This window comes from Pelobates fuscus, chromosome 5 (assembly GCF_036172605.1).
Source record: "Pelobates fuscus isolate aPelFus1 chromosome 5, aPelFus1.pri, whole genome shotgun sequence".
In the NCBI taxonomy this organism is placed as follows: Eukaryota; Metazoa; Chordata; class Amphibia; order Anura; family Pelobatidae; genus Pelobates; species Pelobates fuscus.
The window spans coordinates 311,448,459-311,467,430 of NC_086321.1; the positions used below are offsets into that span (position 1 = coordinate 311,448,459).

Consider the following 18,972-nt stretch of genomic DNA (forward strand, 5'->3'; position numbering starts at 1 on the left):
TTTGCTCTTCTCGTTTGTTGTGTCCTCCCTTGACTGAGAAAATTCCTACAGAAGACTGTAGACCAAGCAACACCAACTTTTGCACATCTGGCAGTTGATTACCAAGATTTTCAAGATCTCAACTCACCCTGTATACCGCTGCAAACTATCCCTTTTGTTGATAAAGTGCAAGAGTTCTAGGTAGGGACCATCTTAGGGACAGCATCCGTCTGTAATGTGTAAAGTCTCCCGTGTGGAGAAGTGGTGGACAAGCCACTGTGGGCCACCCATGGGAGTGAAGCGTTCGAGAGCCGTGCTGACGGATGAGTTAGCCTACTAGGGTCAGATTAAGGGACAGAATTGCACTTTGCATTAACACCTAGCTAGCGGCCACGGGGTTTCTGTGCCTTTGGGCTAACACGTCTTCTGGTATTAACAAATAAAGTTTATCTTTTTAGAATCTAACATTCCATAGGGGGGACTGATGTAGAATTATTAAAAATCTTTATTGAACCTGTATTGAATTATTGTACTAACTCCATTTTAATTTCATATTATGACAGATCCTCCATTTTAACTACATTACATGACAGAATTTCCTAACAGCATTTAGTATAATGAATAGAGTCTGTATTTTCTATAAAGACATGACTAACCCCGGAATTATTGAATCTCCTGTAACATGCAACAAAGTATAGCCAAGGCCATGGGAAAGCTGGCCTAATGAAATGTTCTATTCATAAAAGAAACCTGAACCTGACCACGAGTCTGACATCACTAACTACCCAAAATGACGCCCAAGCCCCCCTTCCCACGAGTAAGCCTCGTGCTGGGTAAGATGGCGCTTGAGCCATCTGTCCACACCCGTGTCCAGAACAATACCACCTCCCGGTGGGAGGACACCTAGCTAACCACTTAGTTCTTGAGCCAATTAATAATATTGATGGGTGGACATTGACATAGCCACTTAACACTTAATCCAATTAATGATGTTTATTTACTGATATCTTGATATTCAATGATGATGTAATTTTTCTCTTATAAGGGTCTGCGAGCCCGCTTTTAATCAGATGCCATTAAATTTTCTCGAAGTTATTTTAACCTGAACTCCGTGTGTCAGTGTGAATTTACTTCTGCGTATACGCAATTTAATCATCTCAGATTTGGACAGGAACAGATAGATTTTTAAACATATTTGTTTATTTCTAAATTAAAATTAATCTACATCACCATGGAGGGCTAGATAAGACACATTAATAAAGACATGGTCAGACATATTCAGCTTACGGGCTAAGATGTCAATATACATCCATGCACGCTGTTAAAATAAATGCCTAACTGAGAGAAACAAAAACGTAAACTTAGCATATAGGGCGAATAGGGCATATAAGCCATTAGGTTTGCGCTGGTCCACATAACTATAATAATGAAATTGAATGCAATCAACGCATCACGCTGGTAAAATATATAAGTGAGTACAGTGTGCCAATTAATTAAGCAGGCTAATGCAGGTAAATTAAGTGAACTATACAGATAACATCGCTGTGCTATCTGGACGTAGAGTAACCTCGCTATGTATTTTAGACACAAAATTAGGTTTACTGTGAATTAAACCACTGGGAACAAGTTTCAAAATGAAAAATGAAAGAAATTAATTAATACCAAGCTCAGCTACTGTTACAAATCGCTATTTGTAACTGGCCCTTTAAATGGAAAATTGCCCTGCTTCCCTGGATTGTGGAGAAGCCTATTTGCCAGCCTCCTTCCTCATGACTATGGCCCCTGGAAGATTGTGCCCCTGAAAACTTATTAACTTTTATTGGGTGTGTATGGCCCTTTAAGAACCGTCTGGGCACATATTGTGACTTTGCTGAACAATACCCATTTAAGACTATGTCCCCAGACCTGTAAAATAACTTGCCCCTGGCTTTCCCCCACTTGGTTCAGTAAATAGGGCTTACTGAACCAAGTACAACACAGGCGGACCACCCAGAAGTTAAAGTATGCAGGCAATTTACCTCCCAGGCTGTGAGGTTACTGCCGGTTAATTGCACGTGGCGGCGGCCATCTTTGTTCATTCGAATGCGGTCAGCAGTGTATGCTAAAGATTCTGTGGAACTGAAATCGGCTACACATTTTACCGAACACCGCTGACCCTTACCTTCTCCTACACTTCGTTTTTCAGCTCCAGAGACTAAGTCCCGTTCGAAATGGGACTTAGTCGTTTTTTGGCATGAAATTGACCGACCGCACAGCCCAAATCTATGGAACGGTTTTGGGCAGGAAATTGTGCTTGCGGTCGGTCATAAAGGGACCTCCAGCTAACTTTTGATCCACTGGAGGGATTTGGCTGATTTTTTGAAGTGTTTATGTTTGATGTATGCTGAGTTCAAATATGTAATTTGTAATTATGGAGATTGAATGTATAGTTTTAAAGTTACAGTGTATGTGTGAAAACTGTATTTTTACTGTATGCTATAATTATGTTATATGTTTATCTGAGGGGAATAGACGTGGGGGTGGTACCATGTATGCGATTGGTTAATTTCAACCTCCCCCTGGGAGTGTCCTGTGTGTACCTTTTTGTAATAAAAAGCAGGCTGGGTGTCCCAGTCCTCAGTTCTTCCTGACCCTTCAAAACCTAGCCTTGTCTCGTTATTGGAGGGAATTGCTGTATCACACTGGGGATTGCTATGCTTCGCATATTCCGCTGAGCTTTAATCACTTAGGTCTTTTAAGAGCTTGTTCCGGATACGCTCTCCTGGAGGAGAGGTCTTCCCCACACGGTCCTGGAGGACAGAAGCCGATCCAGGGTGGAAGGAAGACGGCGCGGCTCCCGTTAAGCTACGGCAGTTGTGGAGTCTGCGGTGGGTGTGGTGTCCAGTGCGGTGCTTGTGGTCCTCGGCGCAAGCTAGGAAGCGTCCATCAACGGAGGGTACTCGGTCGGAGTACACGGAGCTCCGTTACAGCTACAGTAAAGAGTCCTCGGCAAATAACAATTAGACATGACAGCAGTATAGGTAAAAGAAACAGGTGTCCCAGCGAAACGTAAACTAGTTGTTGGACACAGGTAGCCAGTTTATATTAGGCACTCAACCAACTCCAGATCTCAAGGCCCGCTGCTTGGTGGTAGGGATCCGCTCAGCGATGTGGTGTAGCCTGCCGCTCCATGAGATGCAGGATGGCGTTGCAACCGTGGAGCTCCGCTGCAGTGAGGTGATTCTGATAGTGTGAGGTAATATGCTTAAGGAGCTAGGCCGTTGGCGCGTTGTGTGGGTCTCCTGGATCAGTAACCTCCCATTCGTGTGCTGTGGAGTGGCTTCCCGCCTGTGTCTCCCGCTGGTATCAAGCCTCACTGCCTCCCGGTCTTCGTTACCGACGATGCCACAAGTTTTCCTGGGTCTGAGGGCCAGCCTGGCTGTTTCACTCCTCTGTGGGTGAAGGCGGGTGTGTGCACCCAATTCGTTTGTCCGCCCTGCCGGCAATCGATGTCTGCGCGGCCAAGTGGCCGCTTGGAAGGCCAGAGATGGGATCTCGTAGTGGCGTCGACGGGTTGTTGGCCTAATCCATGAGGCCACTAGTTGTGCTGCCTGCCGGTAGGTCACCCCCCCTGTCCAACAGCGTTGTACAGAAGTTCAGGCACAGCCGGTCTAGGGCCTCCAGAGGGTGGCATGGGGCACGGGCGACCGCTGTCATTTTGGCTAGGCCTCAGGTGCCTCGTGTATGAATCAGCAGGGGGGGGGGTGCTGCTGGTGCCGGGATATCCCTCGCCGGGGGGGGGGAGGAAGGCCTGTGGGTGGACCTCCGCAAAGTTAGTATTGGCCCTCTAGGAGTCCCAGGCTGGGTGATCGGTCGTCTCACCCACGCCCTTACCTCCTCTTAGGCCTCTAGTCAGGCTTATAGTCTCTGTGGTAGGCCCCGACAATGCAGCCTGCTTTCTCGGCGGCTCAGCGTTACAGGAGTAGTCTCTATACGGTCCAATCTGCAGCCCCTATCAGGGTGGTGCTTTTTGAGTAAGATTATACTGTAAAATTCTGTTTTATGTCGCTAAGAGTGTGAGTTCAGGCTGGAGCTCGTGCTGCACACGTCTGATCAGCTCCACAGCCCGTGCTCTGTGTCATTTTACACAGCGTGGGAAAATTCCAAAGAACAGTAGGTCCCCCCCCTCTCTTTATTTAGGGCTCCCACCGACCGCTCAGGGGTGGGGGCCAGGGGGAGGACAGTAGCTCCCCCCCCTCATTATCTTCATGGCCCCCACCCACTGCTCAGGGTGGGGGAGGGGGGAGGACAATAGGTCCGCCCACCCTTATTGTAATTTATGTAATTTATTTTCTACAGTGAGCAGCAATAGCGAGTAGGGGCATTCGGGAGATTTTAATCTCCCTTGTGCATTATGGGGGTCATATTGACCCCCATAGAGTGAGAGGGGGACATGGGGGGGCTTATGAAGTGGCGGGGAGCACTGCTCCCTGCCGCTTCTATCTGTACATATTACAAGGAGGGAGCTTGCGCGCCGGTAGCTCCCTCCTTGTAATAAAATGCACGAGCAAACGAACACTGATACACAGTGTTAGTTTGTTCGTCTGATTTTTTCTATTCATTCATTCGTCTGTCTGACTAATGAATGAATAGATGAAATTCCCGTTCGCATGTCCAAGTGTTTCACTGGGCATGTGCGGGAATCTCAGTGCTATCTAGTGTGGGCAGATGACGTGTCCCACAGGGACTTCATCTACCCACACAAGATGGCGGCGCCCTGAATAAAGAAGCAGAAGATAAAGATTAAAAAAGAGGTAATATGGGGGTCTTAGGGGTATTTGGGGGTGACTAGGGGATTAATTGGATGTAGTGGAGGCAGGAGGGGGGTTAAAAAAACAAAACGGGATTTGGCATGACAGTGCCGCTTTAAGAATGGCTGAGATGCCTATCCCCCAGGGTGGGCTACCTCCAAGCCCTTAATAGTCGCCAATAAGTGCCAACAACTTGCTAAATAAGTGAATAGCAAAGCGGTATAATGGGAAGGATATGAGAGATGCCTATCCCCCTGGGTGGGCTTTCTCGTTCCCCTATCAACCAAAACAACGATACCAATATTTACAAAAAAATACTGCCAATGAGTATTTTTCATTCAAACCAAATGGCTGAACGGTGTGTAGAGTCCTATTCCAGTAAAGTTCACGCTGCAATAACAGCTTACTGCGGTCTCCACCTCTGCACAAAGGTGGAACATTGTCTATGGCCATCAGTTTCAGGGTGGGCAACGAGTGTCCTTTCTCAAGAAAATGTTTTGCCATGGGTTGTTCAGATTTGTTGTCCCTATAAGCAGTCCGTATACTGGATCTGTGGTTACGGACTCGTTCACGTAAGGGTAAATCTGTTTTGCCCACATAGGCCAGTCCACATGGGCAAGTAAGTTTGTATATTACAAAATCCGATGTACACGTTAAGCGGTGTCGAATGGTGTAGGGTTTCCCAGAGTGAGGGTGTGTGAATGTTTTCCCTGACAGCATATGTCCACAGATCACACAACCTAAGCAACGGTAGCATGCGTAATTAATCTTGCTAGATGGAGGTTGATAGCAATGAATGCGGTCAGTGCATACCAGTAGATCCCTTCGATTTTTATTTCTTTTGTAGCATGTCATAGGGGGATTTTTGAACTCAGCTGGTAATGACGGGTCGTTGGTTAAAACAATCCAATTCTTAATAATGTTATTAAACTCCATCGATGCCGAGGTGTATGTAGTCGGGAATACTGTACGAGCGGCATGTGTTTTTTCTTTAACAGCCAAATCTTCACTTTGGCATTTCAATAACGCACGTTGAAGCGTGCTATCCTTATACCCTCTTATCTTGAACTTGTGCCACATAGCTGGAATTTGAATCTGTGCCTTCTTAAGGTCAGAATTGTTTTGAAAAACTCTCAAAAATTGGGAGTATGGTAGGGATTCCTTTAAGGCAGACGGGTGAAAACTGGTTGCATGCAGCAATGTGTTGCGGTCTGTTTTTGTAAACAATGTATGTGCCAATTTGTCCCCTTCACGGTAAACTCGGACATCCAGAAAATCGACCTGATCCGTACTGATTGCTGAGGTCAGCTCAATGTTAGAAGACGCTCTATTGATGGACAGAATCATTTGTTCTACATCTGTAGTAGTGCCCTTAACAATCATAAAGATGTCGTCGATGTCGCGTGTGTATGCAACAATCTGATCTTTAACGGGCTGTAAAATATGTAAGCTCTCAAACTGATGCATGTATCCATTTGCATACATGGGTGCCATCGCCGCACCCATGGAAGTACCTGCAATCTGGCGGTACCATTTAGTTTCAAACCTAAAGTAGTTCTGAGACAGGACTATCTCCAAGAGTTCCAGTGCAAACTCCACGGGTGGTCCGGTATAGTAGGGAGACTGAGATAGAAGTGCTCTCATAGCTAGTATACCGTCTTGGTGTGGAATTACGGTATATAAGCTCCTTACATCACATGTTACCAACACTACAGGTACTGTCGGAAGTGTTAGAGTGGCTAGAAGACTGAGGAAGGTAGGAGTGTCTTTCAGGACTGTATCTAGGTTCTCAATAGTGTCTTTAAATAGGAAATCCAGCCATTTTGCCACAGGCCCAAGAATCCCCCCAATGGCTGAAACAATTGGGAGGCCTGGTGGTCTGGTGCTATCCTTGTGAATTTTGGGGAGAGTGTAGATGATCGGTGTCTTTGGTTTATCTTGGAGTAAATATTGATATAGTTGCATATCAATATAATTACTTCTGATGCCCCTCTGTAAGGCATCCATGATTTGCTGGTGAACGTTCCCAGTGGGATCACCAGGTAGTGGCAGATAGGTATTGGTATCCGACAACTGCTGGAGGATTTCTGATTGATAGTCTGAATAGTTCTGCAGGACTATTCCTCCCCCTTTGTCTGCCGGTCTTATAACAATGTTATTGTCTGTTGAGAGAGATTTGATGATGTCTCTGTCTTTTTTGGAGCAGTTGGATTGATGACAATGTTTCTCCTGAAGAAAATCGGAAGATTCTTTTTGTACCGCACGTAAAAAGGCCTTGATCCCAGGTTGATTAGGAAGTGGGTCAAATGTACTCTTTTTCTTAAAGATAGGGCTTGTCAGTGGAGTCTCACACATTGATTCCTTAAAGAAATCTTTCAGGCGCAGTGTTCTGCCAAACTTATAAAGTTCCACCTCCCACTTCAATGGATCTGGCCGTGTAGTGGGGACAAATGACAGTCCTTTAGACAGCAACAGGAGTTCGTCAGGGAGGAGGGTTCTAGATGATAAATTGAAGACTGGAATTATCTTCTCATCCGAGGTGGCCTTTCTCTTGCCCCACCATGTGCGTCCCCTCTGTCCTCGTCTTGTGATGTACCTGTGTCTGTGTTGCCTGCCCTGCTCTGGTACCTCGTAATTATCCCCTGACGTTCTGTTGGAGGCGACTCTAAAAAAAAACCTACCCTTGTATCTTGGTTAGGCTTACGTTTAATGGATGGATTAGCAGTATCTGATTCGGAGTTGGATTCGCCTGAGGATTTGTCAATGGTAAATTGTCTGGGTTTGCATCCGGCATCTCGCAAACCTTGGGGTATCACTATGGTCACTGAGCCACCTATACACCCGATATTCCTTGTAGTCAGCTGAGACAACAGCTTGTTTCTCTCTCTTAAACCTGATTAGATCTGTCTTATAGGGTTTAACATTATCCTCCAATTTTAATAGAGTGGTCGCTGCCTCTGTGGTAGATAGGATAAGTGCTTCCTGTGTTTGTAATTCCGCTATTTTACGTCTTACTTGTGTCAATTATTCCTTTACATCTTCAATGATAATTAACATAAAATCGAGAACATTTATTCAAGACCCCGATCCATTTTTTGCATGTCATAGGTTTAAGTCTACCTATAGTAGGGACATTACTGACTCGAAAACCCCTAGGTATTTGAAGTTTCCGATGATAATCCGAGAGAAAAAGACCATGAAGGTCCAGATCCGTCTCTTGCTTTCTTAAACGCAAAAGTTGGAAATAAATATCCTTCAAGGAGGTAGTATTAGGGAGATCAGTAGTAGAGGAAGTCCAACGAATCCTCTCAGCATCTCCTTCACTATATTGGAGGATCTCTGTTTGTTCAGATAGCCCCCCGGCTAGGGTGAAAAATTCTTCCATAAAAACAAATAAGTATGATACTAGGTGATGGTATGGTACTCAGATAAAAACAGGTTATTACAGCAAAAGTGCAAACCAATAATAAGAAAAAAGTAAATAACTATAAATCTCACCAAGTAGTGCAAACCAACAGTGTTTCGCAAGTCTACTAAGGGGTGAAAAAACCAGGGATATTGCCAATAGCCCAAAATCTGTTTGCTGATAAGCACCGGGCAAATACATCAAGGAAGGTGGAGTGCATTACTATTTTTGTTTTTTATATATTATATATATATATATATATATATATATATATATATATACACATATACACACACATACATATTATATAGCGATATAATATATGTGCATCATTTTTTATTTTTTTACTTTTTAAAAAAACTTGTTTCACCAGCAGGGGGACTGCCTGTCAGTTCAGGCAGTCCACCTGCTGGCAGCACTATGGACACCTATTGCGGCAATGTGACCGCTCAGCCCCTGGGGGTCCTAATTTGCAAAGGGAGGACTGTCTGGGCTGTCAGACAGTCCTCCCATAGAAGAAGAACACAGATCGCCGGGCGATCGGGTACGTACCTATTGAGGGAGAGGGAGAGGAATGGAAGGGGTTAAATTTTTTCTTAATTATTTATTTATTTTTATATTTAATTTATTTATCTTCACTGAGTACCTTGACCCCTCGTGGGGCAATCTGGAAGTGATCGCTCCGGGTGAGCGATCACCCGGTGGCCCGGCAGTGAGGGAGGGTATTGCTCGATACCTCAACATCGAGTCATCGCTGCAATACCGTTAGAGCGGCTGGAAGCGATCATGATCGCTTCCAGCGCTCTAATTAGCCGCAGACGTATCAGGTACGTCAGCGGCCCTTTAGGACCGTTTTTTGTTGGACATACCGGATACGTCCAAGGTCACTAAGGAGTTCAATTCATAAGAATAGAAACAGTCAATGATATCCCCAGGTAGTTCTAATGGGATATTTTGAGGTTTGCTCATCTTGTCAAATCTTTCAATCTTTTCTTCTTGGCCATTTAGTGGAAGGCCCAATGCAACAAAATATTAATTTAGCATGTCTCAAATCTTCTTGGTTAGCGTGTTCTTCAAAGTTTCAAAATCTAAATTGTTTTTCTTTGTAAATGATCTCCCAAATCATTTATCTTAAATCAAATGTAGACATTTTTGATATTTTTGTGTTTTCTTCTTTCAGTTGATTAACTTGAAAATCCATATCCGTATATTGATCTTCCATATTTTGACTCTTTTCTGATAACTGATTAATTTCCTTTTTAAATTTGTTTGATTTCTAAGGTATTTGTAGAAATTTCTTCTAGAATGTTGTAAACTTGGGTTTAGTAAATCTGCCGTAACTGCATCTTTTTCTTTTCTTATATCTAAAACTGAGATATCAGAATTTGTGACTGAATCTCTGGTAGATCTGTTAGTCTTTACTCTTTGATTTTGTAGTGAGAAATATGTTAAAATACTTTTTATCTTGATTTTGTTCTTTCTTTTCTTTTTTAGTTGAAACTTTAGATTCTTGTGGATTTTTTTGCGTAGCCATTGTTAATTCAGAATTTTCCACTATCTCAATTTTTCCTCTCCCTTGAATCCCTTTCTTCCCTCGTCCCCTTTTTTTCCCTCTCTATTCTTTTTTTTTTTTTTTTCTTATTTTCAAAACAAAAAATAATGTTGTGCTATTTGGTGCCCCATAATTTTTAATATTAAAAGAAAACAATATGGATACTGGTGAGCTTGGCCTGGACATTACGTAATGCTGTTTCAACACAGGTCATAGGAACTTTGTATTTTGTAACCTTAAGAAGTAAACAGGAGGAATACTTATCTACAGTTTAATTTGTGAGCTGTAGGTGTACGAGGGTAACGAGAACAATGGTTTATTACTCAATGGGACTTTACAATCCGAGATACTTAAACTCACAGAGCTTCAAAGGTGTATACAAACTATGCAATTGTTTGTGCATAAACATCACAGGCAATCCAGAGTGTTTGTCAGCCATACAAACCCAAAGTCTGAGGCTGCTTCCATATTTCTAGGATATTAGAACTTAAATGAATCTATTGGAATCATGCATGATATACAAATGTAAACTAAATGTGTGATTGCTACAGTAATGTCTAAAACTGCATCCTTGACTGATTCAGGGGTAAAAGGTAATATAGATATACTAATATAATTAGATTCTATTTTTCTTTGTAAATATGAATGTATCAATCAGTTATTCATACAGGTTAGATAGATGCAGGATATAGACATATTGCATGATGATTAATATAACCAACCCTGTTTCAATTAAAGAATATACATAACCAAAGACAGATATTTAACGTAATTGGAAATATCCCCAGTATAGGTGAATTAAAGGTCAATTAATTTATTTAACCAGGTCATCAATGATCTAATTCAGGTCTTCATACCTAGGGAAATAGTGCCATCTATTGATGAAAGTCCCTAAGGGCCACATTAATAATTAAATATTAAGATACGCCCATAACCAATCAAAAGCCAGATTTAAGTCGCAGGTACCGCCCATTTACAAACAAGGGGCAGGAACTGATAAGGGGGAAATAATGGTTAAATAGGGAGAAAAATAAGAGAGAGGATTCAATATCTTCAGATCATCTTTAAAAAGATCAAAGGAGAAAACAGAGGGCTAAGAAAGGAGAAGATTGACTAACTAAGGGCAATAGACTGAATTACAGATCAGAGCACCCAGAGAGGAGAATCCCAAATTGAATTCCTTCATCCTAGACTCTTGGTAATGTATAAAGGTTTCTCTTTACTTTATATTAAATAAACAGGACTATTGAATGCCCTATTAGTCTATATTGTGAACTGATCCCTATTGATAGAACAGTTATATCTCATTCTACCTGCAGCCTGAGTCAGATAGAACTTCCTAAGTCCGAACATTCTTGATTCCTTCTATCAGAAACCTTATATAAACGTACTGTAGTTAAACTGATGGTATATACTGGACAGGGTTGGTTGATATTTAACTAATTAATAAAATGACAATTGTATCATTAATGCAAGGGGTGGCATTTGAATAATTCTGTATACTGGTTCTGCTGTGAAGTTGGTAATAGCTTTTATTGTCCTTTGCTGATAAGATGATAGATGAGACAAAGTGTAATGTTGACTCTTAGGCTTGTCAAGCAAATTAATTGACTTGTTGATATAAACTCATATATAATATAGCAAATTGATTATAGTTGTATTGTTTTGTTGCTTTGCATTTTATAGTGTGTATTATTAAACATATATATTTTAAGCAAAGTTTGTTTATTGGCCATCTGCCGTTTACAAGTGTTTATATCACCGCTTAAAACAAAGAACTACAGGGTCCCTGAAGGCTCTATGTGTGTGTGTGTGTGTGTGTGTGAATATAATCAGATATTATTCAATCTATATTCCATACATATAAAACCTTCGATTACCCAAAAATAGTTTCCAACGCTTTGGGTCTTAATTAGGGCAATACGTAGAGATTCACCTGTCTTTACTAGCAAAGTTCCAAATATATATTCCTTGCTCAATTTTGAGCAGAACAATCTTTTAGGCAATTTGTCCAAGATATTAGGAAACAGCTGTTATCGGTGAGAGAGTGACAGGATTTTACCTTTTTTTAAAATCTATTTCCAGTTCGATTTCAGTTTGGCGTGCTTATTTGCCTTATTCACCTGCTTTTACTTGCAGGGTACTAGGGGTAAAATCCTCAGAATTTTTGCACAGACAAAAACTAACTCACATTGGCCTTTTTCTTTTTAAAACAGTCAGTCCACAGTCTTAAGAAACAATAAAAAGAGAGTAAGTTACTTATTTTTTCTTACTAAGTAGCTAAAACTTCCTCAAGAACTCGATGGGTAAGTGGAAAGACAATAACTCAAGTGAACATCAAATGTGGCATATACCAAGGTGATGCACTATCCCCAATGCTGCTCTGTTTAGGCCTCAACCCCCTTAGCCACATCATCAAGAAGAGTGGTTACGGATACAGGTTCAAGAGTGGAGCTACCATCAGCCACCTACTCTACATGGATGACATAGAGTTGTATACCAAAAATGAGCGGGACATTGACTCACTGATCCACCTAACTAGAATATACAGTAAGGACATCGGAATGTCGTTCGGGCTAGAGCAGTGCAGGCAGACGATGGCAAAAACAGGGAATAAGGAGTTGAAGTTCCAGAAGGTGAAATATAAAATGTAGAGGACAGCTACAAGTACCTGGGAGTACCACAAACGCATGGCAACCACGAGGAAGAAGCAAGGAGGATAGCAACATCCAAGTACCTCTAAAAAGTCCTGAAGTCCCAGCTCAATGGCAAGAACAAGATCCAAGCCATCAACACATATGCTCTACTGGTCATCAGGGACCAGCTGGAATTAACACCTGGCGAAGAGAAGAACTGATCACCATGGATGTCAAGATCAGGAAACTACTCACTATGAATGGAGGATTCCACACGAAATCCAGCACCCAGAGACTGTACACCTGCCGGAAGGAAGGAGGTCGGGGCCTGATGAGTGTTAAGGCAACAGTCCTGGATGAAACACAGAGCATCCACAAGTACATCATGAAGATGGCTCCCAAAGATGAACTGCTAAGGGAATGCATGAGACTTCAACAGATAGAGGGTGCAAAAAAAGAGGAGGTTCCTTGACAAGACAAACCTCAAATGACAAAATCTTACCAGTGGTTGGAAAAAGCAGGACTAAAAGACAGCACTGAGGCAATAATCCTAGCAGCACAGGAACAGACACTCAGCACCAGATCAATAGAAGCTGGAGTCTACCATACCAGACAAGGCCCAAGGTGCAGACTGTGCAAAGAGGCCTCTGAGACAGTCCAGCACCTAGTAGCCGGATGCAAGTTGTTAGCAGGAACAGCATACACAGAGAGACACAACCAAGTTGCTTGAAACATCTGCACAGAATATGGATTGGACCTTCCTGTCCAGATGGGAGATACCACAAAGGGTAATTGAGAATGACAGGGCTAAGATCCTGTGGGACTTCAAGATCCAGACAGACAAGCAAGTGCTGGCCAGCCAACCCGACACCATGGTGGTAGTCAAGGAATGGAAGACTGCAGTCGTGGTAGATGTGGCAATACCCAGTGACTATAACATTAGGAAGAAGGAACATGAGAAGGTGAAGAAATACCAAGGACTGAAAGAAAAACTAGAAAGGATGTGGAAAGTGAAGGCAGTAGTAGTCCCAGTTGTGATAGGAGCACTCGGGGCTGTGACTCCCAAGCTGGGGGAGTGGCTTCAACAGATTTCAGGTTGGAAGACTGCAGTTCTTGGAACAGCTAAGATACTGGGCAGAACCCGATAACACCCAGGTCTGGTAGAGGACCAGAGAATGAGGAATAAACATACCACCCAGGAGGGGTGAGAAAAATTATAATATATATATATATATATATATATATATATATATATATATATATGTAAATAGCTTGGCACTCTCCTTACTTGTATTCCAGTAAATCTGCCTGGGTGCAACCAGTTGTGCGTTCCATATATAAACAAGAAAGAATCCAGGATGCACTCTCAGAGCTTGTGAAGAAAATATATTCCGTTTTATTTTACATCATGTGCGAACAAAAGAACCAACGTTTCGACCTCTGCAGGTCTTTTTCAAACTTGAAAAAGACCTGCAGAGGTCGAAACGTTGGTTCTTTTGTTCGCACATGATGTAAAATAAAACGGAATATATTTTCTTCACAAGCCCTGAGAGTGCATCCTGGATTTTATATATATATATATATATATATATATAGCGTTATATAGGGCGTTCTTCATTATAGGTTATGGGCACTGCACTGTTTATTTTTAAGCACGTTTGATTAATTTCATGTAATCCTCTTTTTACTATTTTTCCCTTCTATGCCTATCTAGCCAGTTTAACAGGCTGTGTTAGTTAACTATTGCCAGTTCAACTTTTGACTGGCTTATTCTTTACTACTATCCTCCTGTATATACCCTATATCTGGCTAGTACCTGTCTCCCACGTCTATCTCTAGGATACCAACACATATACTATTGGTACTCCATACTGAGTGATTTAACTGATATTTTTCAGATAGTTACATCTATCTACCCATAGTGATAATAATTGGCTATCCTGTCCTGATTTGGGAATTTATGTTCCTTTTTATTCAGCTAGGGCAGAGAATAAAGCTATTACTTTTTATCCCTGAGAGTCTCTGGGATGACCTGGTGTGTTCTTTATGTAGTTAACTTCAACCTACTGGGGATCCAATAGAGGCTCTACCTCTTGAGCCAATGCAATAAAGCTCATTTTATCTAATGATTTCCTCTATTTGGACATAATCCCCTTTAACTGAGTTGATACATATTTGCAGGCATAGTAGTGTATTTGTTAGTGATTACATTTTTTTTGTTGGTGTATCATATTTACCTTAGTTTTCTGCCTCATCCTATTATTTTTCCATCAACATCACTTGGGACTACAGATATTTCCAATTCTCTGATTGGTTATTTCCCTGTGAAGATACTGAAAGCCTTTACCAGGGAAAAGGGGAGGGCTTGCTAAGGCTGCAGTTTATTAAGATATACACCTAATGAATACATGCCTTAAAAATTCATGCATGCAATTAATTGGGGGCATATCTACTAAACAGTGATTTTAAGGGGGGCAGGGGTTTGCCCATTTGGGCATAGTGTTCCTTTGAATAATTATTGTAACTGAAGTTCTACAGTATATTTAACCTTTTATTGGTGTGAAAGGAAACACTTAGGAGTGAAATGCAGCTTATTGAATTTACATTTGTGTACACATTTAAAAAAAATTAATAAATTGAATCACTTGAAAATACTTTATTATTTTGGCAGGGAGGGATGAGGTCTGTGCACAGAGGCTGTGAGGGTGCAGGGAGAGAGGGGGCTCTGCAGGGTGCAGTGAGGGGGTCTCTAGAGGGTGCAGTAGGGATGGGGTCAGTGCAGGGTGCAGGGGAGGGAGGAGGTCTGTGAAAGGAGAGAGGGGATCTGTGCAGGGGGTCTGTGAGGGTACAGGGATAGAGAGGGGGTCTGTGCAGGATTCAATGAGGGAGGGGTTCTGTGCAGGGAGTGAGGGGGGACTTTCAGGCTGCAGAGGAAAGAGGGGATCTGTGCAGGGGTGAGAGGAGTCTGTGCATGGAGAGTAGGGTTGCTACCTTTCATGGAAAAAAATACCGAACATACTCATTTGCAAACAACTACTAAACAAGAAAAAATATCAACTTTTTTCTCCCCTCGAGTGAACCAGGAGGTTGTAACGGCACCCCCAGGTATAGGAAGGGTTAAAGCCGATTAGGATGTTCCCCTTAGAGAAGCAGCTAACGAACACCCCAATCAGCCGAACAGGAACCATACGAAATCCATACACCAAACAGCCAAACGGGAAAACCATACGAATCAATTCCCCCAAGTACGAGACAAAGCTCCGCAATGAGGGTCAGCAGGAATCTGGTTTACTATGGGCTACCTGGCCGGTATTTATGCAGGCTTTCCACCAGGTGAACACTCCCCTAGGGGACCTGATGGAAAACTGTGACAAGGACATTACAAGAACCAATCCTCAGGCTTACAGGTATAACCACTCCCACAGTACATTACAATCCCTCCTCTCTATCCTGGAGATAATTGGGAAGTAATCCAATTATCTCCGAGGACAGAGGCAAAACTCCATTTTATTCAGAGTAATAAAAATACAATAAAATGCATAATATAAAAAGTACCGAACAGAATAGATGCATTACACATACCTCCAGATAACTTGGATCTGAGCGCACATTATTACCGAATGGCGCTCAGATCCCATACACACAGTTCAATCTCCATGGAGCCAAAGTCTTTCACCTAGTCTTTCGTTATACGAATGGGCTCCATGGCATATCTGGGGAAAGTCTATTTGTGCGCTGAGACTACTGAACGGACCGGCGTTCGTATGATAGGGAAATAGAAGAAGGAAGGTCGGCGGCTTCAGCGGTGTTCATGAGATATAGTGTCCGTTTTTTGTTCCATGGAGTTGTCGACGAACACCACTGAGCATTCGTATGTCTAAGATGGCCGCCGCCTCGTGTTCGGCATACGAACGACGACCACCCAGCCGACATTCAACAATTAGGAAGTGTCTGCGGTTAACAACAATGTTCTGATGGGGCCAAGAGGTTAACAGGCAGCACACTTCCATGCTGGGTGGCCGCCGTTCGGCAGTTGTTCGGTAAAAAGTATAAATAAACGTGGGGACTGTACGGACAGGGAAATAGTCGAACAAACAGACAAATGAAGAAACAAATAAAAGTATTTTACAGACAGGCGGTTCTGTCACAGAGGTAAATGAAGATATGTCTTTGGATTCTTCCTTTCCAATAGTACCTTTTCCTTCAGATGCAAATAAGACAACACACAAAAAGAAATCCAAGATAATTCTATAGATCTCAAAGGAGATATCTCTAAAGTTCTAACTCGAATCCAAAGCATAGAAGAGAAAGAAAAACATATAGAATTCCAGCTCCTAACACTTAAAGAAACACATAACAAGATGGAGGCAAAAATTGTATCTCTGGAAGAGAAAATAGCCGATTTGGAAGATCGCGTTCGCAAAACAAACCTAAAATTTAAAAACATCCCAGAAAATATAACAAACGATAAATTAAGAGATTTCCTGAAATCATTTTTTTACGGCTCGGAATATTTCAGCAGATTCTCATGACATCAAAATGGAACGTTGTCACAGAATTTTGAAATCTCCCAACAGATGTCATAGTCACATTCCATTCATATGAATTCAGGAAACTCATTTTATCAACACTGAAAAAGAATACATTTTCCAAAGAAAAATTCAGGGAAATTTATGCCCTTCCAGATTTTTCATACAATACAAGAAACAAGAGAAGAGAATTTTCTCCAATTTTTTAGATCCTGACAAAACACAGTTTAAAATTTAGATGGCGTTACACATCTTCGCTTCAGATCCTGCACTACAATGATTGGCAAACCTTTAAGTCCTATGACATGGCAAGAGAATGGTTGAAGTCAACCAATTTCAAATAACTTTGAACTACAAATGAAGAAGACCCAAGAAGAACTTAAGAGAACCTTGTAGTGTTTTCTCTCTTATTTTTCCCCCTCTTCCCTCTCTCTCTTATTATTGTATGTCACTGAACCAAGAATGATTATTAACACAGATTCACTCCATAAATGTATTAAAATAATATTGATACTAGGACTTAACCTAACAAGTTAACACAAATAATATATAGAAAAAGATATTTCTCACTATATTAATAAACATTAGGATATTTGATCTAATTTAATCTAAAGAATATATACAATAACAGAATAAGATAATTGGGAGCCTAGAAAAGGTGGAATGGAGATTTAGGGTTAAAAAAATAAATAAAATGTTTTAAAAAAAAATACATACTTGATAACTCCCTTTCAATTAATTAAGCTCACATGATTATTTAATGATTATACACCTTAATTCACTATATTAATAAAATACTCTCACACATTGGCTGACCATGTGTCCACTACCACCCGTGAAGCATCAGGCCCACCATATCGATGGTCCCTGGAGCGTGTGCCAGCTCACGAACTTTCGTTCAGCCAGGGGGATACTTTACATGTAGAATGCTCTTTAGCCTTAGCATGTTTATATACTGAGCCTTTGAGTATAGCTTATCGTACAAATCTTCTCACACACCCAATAGACATGCATTCAAACTACCAGCTAGTATTACACAGCATAATGGTACCTAAGCTTGTTCCACACTATGTTAAACTATTTACTGTACCTTTAAAACATATACGTCACAATACTGCCATCTCTGTTATTGATCTTTGAAACTAACAATACCTGTTTTTAAAATGTTTACGAATAGTGTTGTGGCATTGCTGACATGCGTATGTTATCTCAAGCACAGCAAAAATAAAGAATAAAAAAAAACAACAACAAAAAAAAACATTTTATTACAAATAATTGGTAATCATAAATGAGTTTGAGAGAATTATAAATCAAGATCTTGATAAGATTGAGAAAGCCTACCAACATATTTATACTACTTAATAATTATATGTGTGACATGTCATGATTCCCTTTTATTCCAGAAGTTTGGTCCTTAAGCGGTTAGCAAAGGCTCTTGAAATAAAGTTCACTATTTATGTTCCAACTGCTCACTACATGTAAAACAGTCAGCATTAACCACTATTAAGAGTTGCACTGTAAATCCTCTTAACGTGCTTATTTTATACTAAAGTGCTACTTTAAACATGCATAAATATCATATAGAGTTGTATACTTATATACAATTAATTCAATGTGAATTTATTTTCCCAATTTAAAATAAAGAAAAAAAGTTATTATTCTCATAGTGCATACGCAAAATACACAAAATATCTAAAACATCCCCCAATTTCACACTCATTTGTACTAGAGCTTAAATGCCCTGCTCTTTATGGAGAGGAATCCTTGTGATAATCTGATCAAACTGAAGACTATCTAGCCTACACCCATCCACTCCCATTTAGAGAGACAGAGGGCTAGAGACAGTCCTATATATCGGCACCAGTCCGCAAGAATTTATTGCCGTCCGCGAAAGCTTTCACCCCACTATATTTCCCCCGGTGCTATGATGTTATGATCATAGCGCTGGTAAATGTGCCTGCCGTTATCCCTTTATTATTACCCTACCAATATGATTTTTTAGCTAAACTTCGGTGGCACGTCCTTAGCGTGCCGCAGACACTCCCACACATCCTTACGCTGCAGCTTCGTGCACGCCAAC

At 41.4% G+C, this 18,972-nt stretch overlaps 1 protein-coding gene across 4 annotated transcripts in view; it reads right to left on the reverse strand.

The window, feature by feature from the left end:
- Positions 1–18,972, reverse strand: part of SLC39A3 (solute carrier family 39 member 3) — a 110,710-nt gene that overhangs the window by 43,807 nt on the left and 47,931 nt on the right. The gene's annotated exons all lie outside the window — the stretch shown is intronic.